The following is a 13,759-nucleotide window of genomic DNA, read 5'->3' on the forward strand; positions in this document are numbered from 1 at the left end:
TTGGTGGCCCAGCTGGTAAAGAATCTGCCTGCAATGAGGGAGACCTGGGTTCGATCCCTGGGTTGGGAAGATCCCCTGGAGAAGGGAAAGTCTATCCAGTCCAGTATTCTGGCCTGGAGAATTCCATGGACTGTATAGTCCACGGGGTCGCAAAGAGTCGGACAGGACTGAGCGACTTTCACTTTCACTTCACAGTTTTCATTCTGTTCTCTCCACTCATCCCACTCTCTCCTTCCCCTACTGTGACCACAAGTCTGCTCTCTACATCCACATCTCCGTTGCTGTCTTGCAAATAGGTTCATCGGCCCCATCTTTCTAGATTCCATGTATAGGCGTTGTTATACGATATTTGTCTGCTCATGATTTATTTCACTCTGTATAATAGGCTCTAGGTTCATCCATTGAATTTCAGCTTTAAAAAAAAAATCAAGTGGAATTCATTTTGAAAGTCATTGATAAAAAATGTTGACCAAAGAATCCACTCTCCACATGCATTTCAGGATCCTTAATGAAATACAGTGACACTTACAATATTGTTTAGTAAAATATTCTTACAGACATATGACCTTTACTTTGCTGTGATGATCATAGTCAAAGCTCTTGTTTTTCCAGTGGTCATGTATGGATGTGAGAGTTGGACTATAAACAAAGCTGAGTGCTGAAGAATTGATGCTTTTCAACTGTGGTGTTGGAGAGAAAGTTCCTTGGACTGCAAGGAGATCCAACCAGTCCATCCTAAAGGAAGTCAGTCCTGAATATTCATTGGAAGGACTGATGCTGAAGCTGAAACTCCAATTCTTTGGCCACCTGAGGCAAACAGCTGACTCATTTGAAAAGACCCTGATGCTGGGAAAGATTGAAGGTGGGAGGAGAAGGGGATGACAGAGGATGAGATGGTTGGATGCTTACATATTTGACACATGGTAGTTTATATCTCTTACTACCCCCCTACCCTATCTTGCCTTTCCCCTCTTCCCACTGGTCAATACTAGCTTGTTTTCTATGTCTGTGAGTCTGTTTCTCTTTTCTTACAGACAATTGTTTTATTTTTTGGATTCCATATGTAACTGATACTGTGTAGTCTTTTTCTGACTTATTTCACTAACCATGATATCATATTCTTTATCCGTCCAACTCTTGATTGGCACTTCCGTCGCTTCCATGTCTCGGCCACTGTGACTCAAGCTGATGTGAACACTGGGTTGCATGTGTCTTTGTGAATTAATGTTTTCATTTTTTCCTGGATATGTACCTGGGAGTGGAGTTGCTAGATCATATGGTAGTTTGATGGACAGTGTTGTTTTTAATTACGTTCGGTTTTACTTAAGTGAACACAAAACATCTTCACTGTTTGCAGATTCCACTTTGCTGTCCTCTCCAAGTGGAGATTTGACCCAGTCTCTGCACCAAACCCATCACGGATGTGCTTCCATTTGTTCAAAAGACACCAGCCAGCTCTGTTAAAACCCATCACGGATGTGCTTCTGTTTGTTCCAAAGACACCAGCCAGCTCTGTTGAAACTGTAACCAAAGTTGAGGTCCAGTTGATCACAGCTCAAAAGCCAATAAAGAGGCCAGGTTGGCGGAATGGAAGATTTGCTTTATTTTGCATGGTGGCAACCAGTGGGGAGGGTGGACTTCTGTCCAAAGGCCAACTCCCCCGCTCTACTAACAGTCAAGGGGAAGAATTTTTATCTTTTATAGGCTGAGTGAGAGGACTCCACGCAGAAACAGCACAGTCAGCTTTGACGGTCATCTTGAAATTGGTTGTTGGTGGTCTGACCAGCATCATCTTGGTTGTTTTAAGTACAATTAATCTTCAGTTCCGTTTTGTACCCATTTCCTTAAGGTCGCTTCTCTGAGAGCTCAGCTGGTTAAGAATCCTCCTGCAATGCAGGAGACCCTGGTTCGATTCCTGGGTCGGGAAGATCCCCTGGAGGAGGGATAGGCTACCCACTCCAGTATTTTTGGGCTTCCCTGGTGGCTCAGCTGGTAAAGAATCCGCCTGCAAGGCAGGAGACCTGGGTTCCATCCCTGGGTTGGGAAGATGCCCTGGAGAAGGGAAAGGCTGCCCACTCCAGTATTCTGGCCTGGAGAATTCCATGGACTGTATAGTCTATGGGGTCGCAAAGAGTTGGACACGATTGAGCGACTTTCACTTTCGCTTTCCTTGAGGTCAGGTTTTGAAATTGTGGCAGCTCATGTCATGGCTAGTCTGGTCATTATGTAGCTGACTTCTCCCTCACGGTGGGTGTTTCAGTGTCTAAAAGACGGCTCACAGGGTATGCCTGTGAATATTATTACCTGTAGCCCTTATGATTGTTGTTCAGTCACTCATTCATGTCCAACTCTTTGCGATCCCATGGACTGCATCACGCCAGGCTTCCCTGTCCTTCACCATCTCCTGCAGTTTGTTGAAACTCGTGTCCATTGAATTGGTGATGCCATCCAACCATCTCATCCTCATTCACCTCCTTCTCCTCCCGCCTTCAATCTTGCCCATCATCAGGGTCTTTTCCACTGAGTCAGTTCTTCGCATCAGATGGTCAAAGTATTGGAGTGTCAGCCTCAGCATCAGTCCTTCCAATGAATATTCAGGACTGATTTCCTTTAGCATGGACTGGTTGGATCTCCTTGCAGTCCAAGGGACTCTCAAGAGTCTTCTCCAACACCACGGTTCAAAAGCATCAATGCTTCTGTCCTATAGCCTTCTTTCTGATCCAACTCTCACTTCCATACGTGACTGCTGAGGAAGAACTAAAGATTTCTTCATTGGTTCAGTGGTAAAGAGTACACCTGCCAATGCAGGAGATGAGGGTTCCATCCCTGGGTCAGGAAGATCCCCTCAAAGAGGAAATGGCAACACACTCCAGTATTCTTACCTGGGAAATCCCAAGGACAGAGAAGTCTGGCAGGCTGCAGTCCATGGGATTGCAAACTGTTGGCATCACTTAGCAACTGAGCATACACACACATACACACACACACACAAAAAAAAAACCATCGTTAATGATGAAGCTATTATTTAGTCTTCTTGGACTGTTTTCCTTTTTTTCTGCCTTTTTTCCCTTCTGATTAAACTCATTCCTGGCGAAAATTTTTCTGCAAGCAAAAGACAGGCAGAGGACATGGGGCGCAAGGACTATAGAGTTCTGCTGTATTTCAAAACAATTTTTGTCAGGTGGCTCCTGGCAACACAGAGTTCTGGCAAGTAGAACGCCTTTGTGGGCAGGACCAGGGAGAGCGAACTCCAGCCTTGTTCCTGCTTCTCGCTGGATTTTCAAGTAGAATAGATGACATCACCGTCTTCACACCCTCCTAGCACTTACAGTATGTCTGGCGCTGTTGTAGTCCGACCCTCACTGTGACCCCATAATGTGCAGAAAACTCATGACAGAGGTCGACATTTCTCAGGCTTCCAGAGTTATCGCGTGGCAAATCCATGTTCAAACCTAAGATCCCATGATTCCACTCTCTTTGGTCCTAACTGCTAGGCTAATTTTATTTTCATCATCCCTCACTTGGCAGTAGTAATGCCCTTGTCATTAAATAAATGAATGTTGAGAACAGGGCATCAGTGAGATTGCAAATAGCAACGCTCTAACCACCAGAGCCTTGTAGGAGAGGAATCGCTGCATTGAATTGAGACCCAACATGATCACTCATTAGGGAGATAATAAGCAGAAATGCAGAGAAAAAATGTCTCACTAAAGGGGAAACAAAAGCCTTCAGCTCCTAATCGCAGTAAGGAAGCCGAGATTTAAATTGGTTTAAACTGCTCAGCAGCGCATGAGTCATACGTTGCTTGAAGCAGTCATCCTTCTGTCTGATGCATTTCAAACAAAAAGGTGCAGCTCGAATAGATATGAAGGGAAGTTGATATTCTTTTATCTTAGAATATTAGAACAAGTAGATCTTACATCATGCGTGGGTGCTGCGTCGCTTCAGTCGTGTCCGATTCTTTGCGACCCTTGGACTCTAGCCCGCCAAGCTCCTCGGTCCGTGGGATTTTCCAGGCAAGAATACTAGAGTGGGTTGCTATTCCCATCTCTAGGGGATCTTCCTGACCTAGGGATCAAACCCGTGTCTCCTGCGGCTTCCGCATGGCGGGCAGATTCTTTACCGCTGAGCTACCTGGGAAGCCGAAGTTATGATTGCCGCAATCATTCAATCATCCTTCAGTGATTGGATGAGGAGTGCCCTTTGGCAAAGAACTAAGGGGTGTGGAGAACAGACCCCACATTCACCAGCCACCTTGAATATGGAAAGAAGAGCCCTGCTTCCAGCCAGACACCCTGCCATGTGTGTTCCAGGACAGCGGGTATGTGTGTGGTTGGGGTAATGCATGCAAAGGCTTGTAGAGTTATTTTGCACTTGGTTACATTTCCAGAGTTGATCAAAAACATAAAACTATGAGAAGCTATCTTGGTCTATCAAGAACGGACCCTAACTCTTAACTCAAGGGACTAAACCCCAGTATGAAACCCAAGACTGCTGGAATTGAAACAACACAAAGAACAAGCTTTCTCTTTACTGTTACGTGAAAGCTGGGCTCATCTCTTGCTGGGTGTGGAGCCAGAGACAACCAAACCAAATGTCAAGAGAAGGAAGGATGGAATATTACTTGTAGCAAGGAAAGAGAATGCTGGGTATATTTCCCAAAGTGGTGTCTCCTCGAACGGCAAAATGGGTTAAGTTTGAAGCTATGGATACATGTATATTCAGGAGGAGGTTTAGGTGATAAACGGATTGTCACAAAGAGGCTTGAGCAGAGGCGAACTTAACGTAGAATCGGGGCAAAGCTTTGACAGTCCAAGCTTTGTTTGAAAGCAGTGTTAGGAGATAGGGAGTGGTGAGGAGGACCCTTTGTCCTTGGACTTGGTTCTTGGTAAGGACACAGAGAAGTCTCTTGAGGTCTTACCCATGGCCAAAGCCAAGTTTATTAAACAGAGAAGAGAAAGACGACCTTAAGGGAGAGGTGGGCCAAGCCAAGAGAGGCACTGGTGTAGGAATATTCATGTTAGGGGGCGTTTTCAAAACAGAGATTTTACGTGATCATCTGGGCGGGCTTCCCTTGTGGCTCAGTGGGTAAAGAATCCACCTGCAATGTGGGAGACCTGGGTTTGATCCCTGCGTCGGGAAGATCCTTTGGAGAAAGAAACAGCTACCCACTCCAGTATTCTGGCCTGGAGAATTCCATGCACTATATCGTCCCTTGGGTCGCAAGGAGTTGGACACGACTGAGCGACTTTCACTAGGTGGGAGGGGACTAACAGTTTTGATTGGCAGTTGCAGGTTGCATAGCAACAGGCTCTATTGCGCATGCCTCTCCCATAATTCATTCTGTTATAATCCGATGTTATGTGGGTGGTCAGTCACTCCGTCATGTCTGACTCTCTCTGAGACCCCTGTGGACTGTAGCCTGCCAGGCAGCCATATCTATGGGATTCTCCAGGCAAGAATACTGGAGTGGGTTGCCTTTTCCTTCTCCAGGGAGATGTATGTTTGTATAGAATATTTATGAACCCTTAATGAGCTTCCGGCTGCCTAAGGTCACTTGAGGACACAGCTATGCATCAAGGGCGCATGTGCAGGGAGTTGGAGACGTCCCTGCCCGCTAGTTTGTACCCACTGGGTGAAGGATTGATGCTGAAGCTGAAACTCCAATCCTTTGGCCCCCTGATGCGAAGAGCTGACTCATTTGAAAAGACCCTGATGCTGGGAGGGATTGAGGGCAGGAGGAGAAGGGGACGACAGAGGATGAGATGGTTGGATGGCATCACTGACTCGATGGACGTGAGTTTGAGTAAACTCTGGGAGTTGGTGATGCACAGGGAGGCCTGGTGTATTACAGTCCCTGGGGTCACGAAGAATCGGACACGACTGAGCATCTGAACTGAACTGAACTGACTGAACACTTGCAGGATCTAAAGGAATATCTACTCTGTCACTGCCATTTATTTTTAGGGAACAAACTGAACATCTGAAAGGAGAGGTTCATGATTTGTGTGAACTCACAAAGATGAGTGCAACACCTAGACCTTTAGAGTTAACGTTTTCTTTGGGTGCCTGGAGGAGGCAATGGCAACCCACTCCAGTATTCATGCCTGGAAAAACCCATGGGCAGAGGAGCCTGGTGGGCTACAGTCCATGGCATGGGGTAGATAAGAGTCAGACACGACTGAACGACTTCACTTTCCCTCCATTTACTTAGAATGATACCCAAAGGCTTATTCTCTCACGTAGCTCTGAGCGGCTGTTCCAGGGAGGTGAGGGAGGAGCCAAGAACTGTTGCTGGGAAACAAAACAAAACAAAAAATTTGAGTCCCCTACATACGAAGAAGTTGTGTTCTGACAGCACATTCGTAACTACAGTTTGTCTGTAAGTCCAACAGAGTTAGCCCAGGTACCAAACTAAGACAGTCAGGTATATGGTAATGTACTGTCCTAGGTTTAGAAAACTTAATAATACGGGCTTCCCAGGTGGTTCCGCGGTAAAGAATCCACCTGCCAATGCAGGAGGTGTGGGTTCGATCCCTGGGTCTGGAAGATTCCCCTGGAGGAGGAAATGGCTACCCACTCCTGTATTCTTGCCTGGAGCATCCCATGGACAGAGGAGCCTGGCGGGGCTACAGTCCATGGGGTTGCAAAGAGTCAGACACGGCTGAACTGCATGCACGTGACAATGTAAGTCAGCCTGTGTGTGTGTGTGTGTCTATGTTAGTCACTCACTCGTGTCTGACTCTCTGCAATCCCATGGACTGTAGCCCACCAGGCTCCTCTGTCCATGGGATTCTCCAGGCAAGAACACTGGAGTGGGTTGCCATTTCCTTCTCCAGGGGATCTTCCCAACCCAAAGATAGAACCTGGGTCCCCTGCATTGGCAGGGAGATTCTTTACCACCAGGCCACCTGGGGAGCTCGTCATGAAAATACATGGAAGAGAGACAAAAGCACACGGTGTGGATTTCCTTTTTTTTTTTTCCCTGGAATGTGTCCACATTTTCAGCAAACACTGTGGGAAAGGATCCTTGCACGAAGGCTTCAGTTCAGTTCAGTTCAGTCGCTCAGTCATGTCTGACTCTTTACAACCCCATGGACTGCAGCACTCAAGGCTTCCCTGTCCATCACCAACTCCCGGAGCTTACTCAAACTCATGTCCATTGAGTCAGAGATGCCATCCAATCATCTCAACGTCTGTCATCCCCTTCTCCTCCCACCTTCAATCTTTCCCAGCATCAGGGTCTTTTCAGATGAGTCAGTTCTTTGCATCACGTGGCCAAAGTATTGGAGTTTCTGCTTCACCATCAGTTCTTCCAATGAACACTCAGGACTGATGTCCTTTAGGAGGGACCAGAACCGGCAAACGTCAGCCACAAGACAACCGTGCTGCTTCCTTCCTGGTTTCCATGGCTTTGTGACTGCTTTTGATATCTGAGGTTTGATTTTGTTTTTAGGCAGACTCTATTCTTTAAGAAACATTGAGCAGAGAGTACAGAGAGCTCCCACGGAGCCCCCTAGGTTTGATTTTAATGATGGAAGAATCTTTCATTGTCCTGTAGGAAAAAAATAGGCAAGAAAGACTAATCCTGTTTTCCACCAGGATAGAGGAGGCAGTTGGCATTGTTAGCAGATGATTGTTGATCCTTGGCAGCTTGGAGGGGTTTTATGTCCCTCAGGCAGGAATTTTGTCCCTCCCCAGGGGGGTCTTTTTTTGTCCCAATTTAACACCAGGTTGGACGTTTTTATTATTATGGTTTCCCAAAGGCATCTTTTCCTCCCTCTTAGCCGCCATTCTATTAGGTTTTAGGTTTTCCGACCTTTTATCACCCGACGGCAGCTTCTTCGTAATTGATGGAACCACCTGTAAAATCAAGTTCCTGTCATTAAACACCAGTCCGTTTCCGTGGCAGGAGTGATTACGGTTTGCACAGCGGAGTTTCCCAGACACAGAAGTCAGTGAAGGCCCAAGAAAAGAGCAAATGGACCTCTCGACGCAGAGGGTGAGAGGTGATGAAAAGACGCAGGAGCCACATTGAAATACACGGGGACTCTTTGACGCTGAAACCACGCGCTTCCAAGACTGGGGGCATCCTTATGGCCCGACTGGTCCCAGCCTGCTTGTGTTTATTTTTATTTTTTTAACTAAATTATTTTTTGTTATTTATTTTTGGCTGGGCTGGGTCTTTCTTGCTGTGCAGACTTTTCTCCAGTTGTGGCGAGGGGGGGGTACTTTTCCTTGCAGAGCGCATGGGCTTCAGGAGTTGGGTCTCCCAGTCTCTGGAGCACAGACTCAGTAGTTATGGCACATGGGCTTTGTCCTCCACAGTATGTGGGATCTTCTGGGATCAGCGATCAAACCCGTGGTCCCCTGCATTGGCAGGGGGATTCTTGACCATGGAGACACCAGGGAACCCCTGCTGCTGGCTTTTAGAATTCACTTCTATGTCCCACCGTTCAGAGCCTGCAAGTCCATTTCAAGGAGGAATCCATCCACTGCACCTCATCTTTAAGCCCTCTCTCCTTTGGAGTGGCCGTATCAGTCTCGAAGCCTTGGCAAGCATGGGATGATTAGCAGGACCTAAAGTGTTAGTCACTCAGTCATGCCTAACTCTTTGCCAGTCCATGGACTGTACCCACATGGCCTGCAGCCCACCAGGCTCCTCTGTCCATGGGATTCTCCAGGCAGGAACACTGGAGTGGGTTGCCATTGCCTTCTCCAGGGAATCTTCCCGACCCAGGGAATGAGCCTGGGTCTCCTGCATTGGCAGGTGGATTCTTTACCGCCATGAACCCCTCCGAGTTACCTCCGGGGGTTAAATTTCACATTTCGTGCCCACGTCCGTAGCTCACACTCTACATCTGTTTGTTCAGCTGCAGACTACCATTTGCATCCTCGGTCATCGGGCGTCTGGAGACCACCTCCTCTGAGGGCTGCCTGCCTCTTTTTGAGATAGGTAGGTCAAGGTAATCCTTTAGCTGCAGGTAATCCCCATGCTGAAACCACTGTAGTTTCAAAACAAAGAACGGGCATCTGACTGAGGCTCTGGCTTTTAAATGAGTTCTTCTCTACCTTGACTGTTTCCCTTTTTTTTTTTTAATTTTTAAAAAAAATGTTATTGGAGCATAGTTAATTTACAGTGGTGTGTTAGTTTCAGATGTACAGTGAAGTGAATGAGTTATCCACACACATATGTGCTAAGTCACTGCAGTCATGTCCGACTCTTTGCAACCCCATGGACTGTAGCCCTCCAGGCTCCCGCGTCCATGGGATTCTCCAGGCAAGGATACTGGAGTGGGTTGCTATTTCCTCCTCCAGGGAATCTTCCCTGGCCCAGGGATCGAACCTGGATCTTCAGAATTCCAGGCGGATTCTTCACAGTCTGAGGCACCAAGAAAGCCCTAGCAGGACATGAAGATCTCCTTATGAAGGAAGCTTCAGACCAGGATGACAATGGTGCAGATTTGCAACTTAAGGCAGCCCTGGGGGAACCTTCCCTCCATAAGGCCAGTCCTGTGCGCTGAGGGTTATCAACCACACAGTTAGAAAAGTACCCATGCTGGTCTTCACCTGGAGTGGGGGCCGGAGGGAATTACAGCCCCTGCAGAATTAGTTTACTGTGCTCATCACCATCATCCAGGGTCAGGCGAATTAAGGATGCTTTTCTTTCTGATTGGCACCCTAAACCGCCCTGTCATTCCAGTGTGTACATGTTGCATGATGCATTAGAGGTTTTTTTTTTTCTTTCCTGAAGCCAAGGCTGAGCCTCGCTGGAAGAAGGAATCAAAGAGAGACATTGTCCTGGGAGAAATCCCGATCCTGGGGAATTCTACCAGTGGTAGTGTTGGTCACACACTTGTGTCTGACGCATTGCGACCCCCTGGACTGTAGCCTGTCGGGCTCCTCTGTCCATGGGATTCTCCAGGCAAGAATACTGGAGTGGGCTGCCATTCCCTCCTCCAGGGGATCTTCTCGACCCAGGGATCGAACCTGGGTCTCCTACATTGCAGGCAGACGCTTTACTGTCTGAGCCAGCAGGAAAGCAACCAGGAATTCTACCAGAGCAGTCATAAAATGAAAATTCCTTGGTGAAAATAAAATGATATCATGAGGACTTATCATCACGTAGCCGATGAAACAGGAGATGATTCTAGGGGAAATGAACATATTCCCGTTTTGGTCTTTCCCCCGCCCCTCCTTTAAACATGACATTATTGACTGAGCTGGGGAACATGTTATGAATGCAGGATTCCAGGAGTACTGTTCTCACTTATATCTTTCGGAATCATGTGTCTTTGTGGTTATTTCAGCCCGTGATTCATAAATCATTATTTACGTTTAAGCAGTTCTTCATCTCGGAACACTTCCATTAGCTACAGACGTTGTGTTTATCATCACACATAAGCCACTGTCCTCTATCAGCATGTATATATTCATATATTTTCATTGGAAAAGACCCTGATGCTGGGAACAATTGGAGACTGGAGGCGAAGAGGACGACAGAGGATGAGATGATGGGATGGCATCACTGACTCAATGGACATGAGTTTGAGCAAATTCCGGGCGATGGTGAAGGACAGGGAGGCCTGGCGTGCTGCAGTCCACGGGGTTCCAAAGAGTCAGACATGACTTAGCAACTGAACCGAACATGCCCGAGGCAGGAGTTGTCCACCTCAATTTTATTGACTCATCATTGTGACTCAGGGCCTTGCATATTTACACAGTGTGTGACTCTGGAAGTGGGAAGCAAAGTACCAAATGTTTGTTCTATAGTTTCCTTCGTATTGTTGGTCTGAAGCAGTGTGAGGAGAGAATCCTGGCAGGCAGGCCCTCCAGATTCAGAGCTGGGCACGTCCGGTCACCCACGTTCCCTGTTGATGGAAAGTCATGAATTACAACTCATGTGATAAAGATGTATTGATGCTGCTAGGTCCAGTGTTCTGTCTCTTTCACTCTTTTCATATTCTGGTTTCTGTCTTTTGTTTAAATATGTATCTTTTTATTTATCTGGCTGTACTGGGCCTTAGTTCTAGCACGTGGGATCTTCAGTCTTCATTGTGGCATATGGGATCTTTAGATGAGGCACAAGGGATGTAGGAGGTAGGCATGGCAACCCACTCCAGGATTCTTGCCTGGCAAATCGCATGGACAGAGGAGCCTGGTGGGCTACAGTCTGTGGGGTCGCAAAGAGTTGGACACAACAGAAGCGACTTAGCACGCACGTGGAATCTCGGTCGCTGACCAGGGTTCAAACCCAGGCCCCCTGCATTGGGAGCTCGGAGTTTTAGCTACTGGACCACAAGGGAAGTCCCCCGCAAGCTGTTCACTAAAGTGATTCTTTAGGAAGATTCCTCCATACGTAACTAGGTATGATTTGGGTATCTCTCCTACAGCTTTTTGTTTTAAGAAATTATATATTTTTGTACCTGTTGATTAGTGACTCAGTTGTATCCGTCTCTTTTGTGACTACATAGACTGTAGTCCACCAAGCCGCTCTGTCCATGGGATTCTCCAGGCAAGAATATTGGAGCAAGTTGCCATTTCCTTCCCCAGGAGATCTTCCCAACCCAGGGATCAAACCTGCGTCTCCTGTGTTGGCAGGCAGATTCTTTACCACTGAGCCACCTGGGAAGCTTGTTTATCTTGAGTGTGGGTTGATATTTATCCACATCTTTAGATTTCATGTCTGCCCACTGTCTGTTTATAACACAATGATATAAACACAGTGTGTACATTGATAGTATGTTTTCCCTATGAATATTTCAACACAAACATTGTCCCATGTGACTGAAAATGCCTTATAAATCATAATTTTTTTTTTAATCTTGCTGAACAGAATGTAAGATCTCAGTTTCCTGACCAGAGATCAAACCCCTGCCCCCTGCAGTGGAAGGTCAGACTCTTGACCACTGAACAGGCAGAGAAAGAAAGAAAGAAAATGAAGTCGCTCAGTCGTGTCCAACTCTTTGCGACCCCGTGGACTGTAGCCCACCAGGCTCCTCTGTCCATGGGATTCTCCACGCAAGAATACTGGAGTGGGTTGCCTTTTCCTTCTCCAGGGGATCTTCCCCGACCCAGGGATCAAACCCAGGTCTCCCGCATTGCAGGCGGATGCTTTATCCTCTGAGCCACCAGGGAGAAGTCCTCGTAAATCATGATTTTCAGTTTGCACAGTTTTGTCCATAACTTGTTGGCCATGCATGATTTGGTCATTCAGAAAAATTATGTGGTATCAAGCATAACTTATTTTTGCTCTCATCATCAAAGCCACAATGGTTTATTTAATAATAGGCTCAAAAAGCATCAGTTATCATACTGTTTGGATTATGTTGAAGGGGGAAAAAAGCGGCTGGTATAATTTGGACGTGATGCAGTTGGTTGAAGAGATGTGTCCACATTTCTAAGTAAGAGTGTTTTGCTTCTGTGCCGTGTTTTAAAAGGTTATACAAGTGTTTATTTGCTTTAACTCTTCAGCTGTGTTTTGCCGTCTTGGGGATCATCCTTTGTTTGTGCATTGCGATTGAAACTGAAGTGTATTTGTTCAGAACAGAATGGCATTTGTTTGTCAACTGCCGAGTACAGTGTGGCTTGAAAAGGGAGCAGAGTAAATAGAACAGGGGAGAAGAGTTGTGTGTTCCGGGAGTGGATTAGCACACGATGGCATTAGAGAGCAGTGTGTATTCAAAAGATTGAAAAGACCCCCGATCAATGAAGACAAAGATTTTTTTTGTTTTTTTTCGGTTGTCAGTGGCTTAGCCTCATCGTTCAGTCTGCCCTGACCCAAATGCTAATTTGCGTGTGAAAATAAAACCAAATTACAAGACGCACAAGGTCAGGAGATTCCCTGAGAGTTTAAGTCCAGAGAAAGGACACTTGGACGTTGTATACTTATTTCTGTTACCCACCCACTACATATGTGTATCCATGTAGGCCTGGCAGCGTGTCATCTTTATATACATGCGTGTGTGCTCAGTCACGTCTGACTCTTTGCGACCCCATGGACTGTAGCCCCTAAGCTCCTCTGTTCATGACATTCTTCCAAGAATCCTGGAGTGGGTTGCCGTTTCCCCCTCCAGGGGATCTTCCTGACCGCAGGGATCAAACTTGCATCTCTTGTATTGGCAGGCAGATTCTGAGCCATCTATGAAGCACCTACAGATAAATAGATAGAATTTGCAAAAAAAAAAAAATCTTTCAGGTTTTTCTGTAATGTCTTGTGGAAAAGCCCGAATGAACCTTCTGGCCGACTCATGCATTTCTGCATGCAAAATGCATGAGAAGCACCATTTGATAGTGTGTGAAAAGAGGTTCTTATACCCAAGCTCAGCTATTTACAATGATCATAATGAGATTGCAGTGTTGAAGCTTGGCCTTGCGGTTGTCAGGATGGAAAAAGTCTTCCTCTACCCTTCTGGCTGGTCTAAGAATTAGATGGCTATGAGACAGATTGGCCGGAAAGGATATGAAACAAAAGTTGAATAACACATATACCTGGAGAGACCCTGGGAAACCAAAGTGCCCCTGACCCTCTTCTTGAATACTGTCTTCAGCTCCAGATGACAGAGGATGTTGGGGGCGGTGATTTGTGACTTCAACGGGGAGGAGGGTAATAGACATGGAGATGGAAAAGCAGACATTTGTAAACAAGTTTCTGCTGGCCCAGCAGAGACAGTGGGATCCAGAGCGGAATCCGATCTCCAGAACCCGCCGGCTGCACACCTGGTCCGTGTTCTTTGCCAGCATCTGGCATGTGAGTATT

Source organism: Cervus canadensis, chromosome X, assembly GCF_019320065.1.
Source record: "Cervus canadensis isolate Bull #8, Minnesota chromosome X, ASM1932006v1, whole genome shotgun sequence".
NCBI lineage: Eukaryota > Metazoa > Chordata > Mammalia > Artiodactyla > Cervidae > Cervus > Cervus canadensis.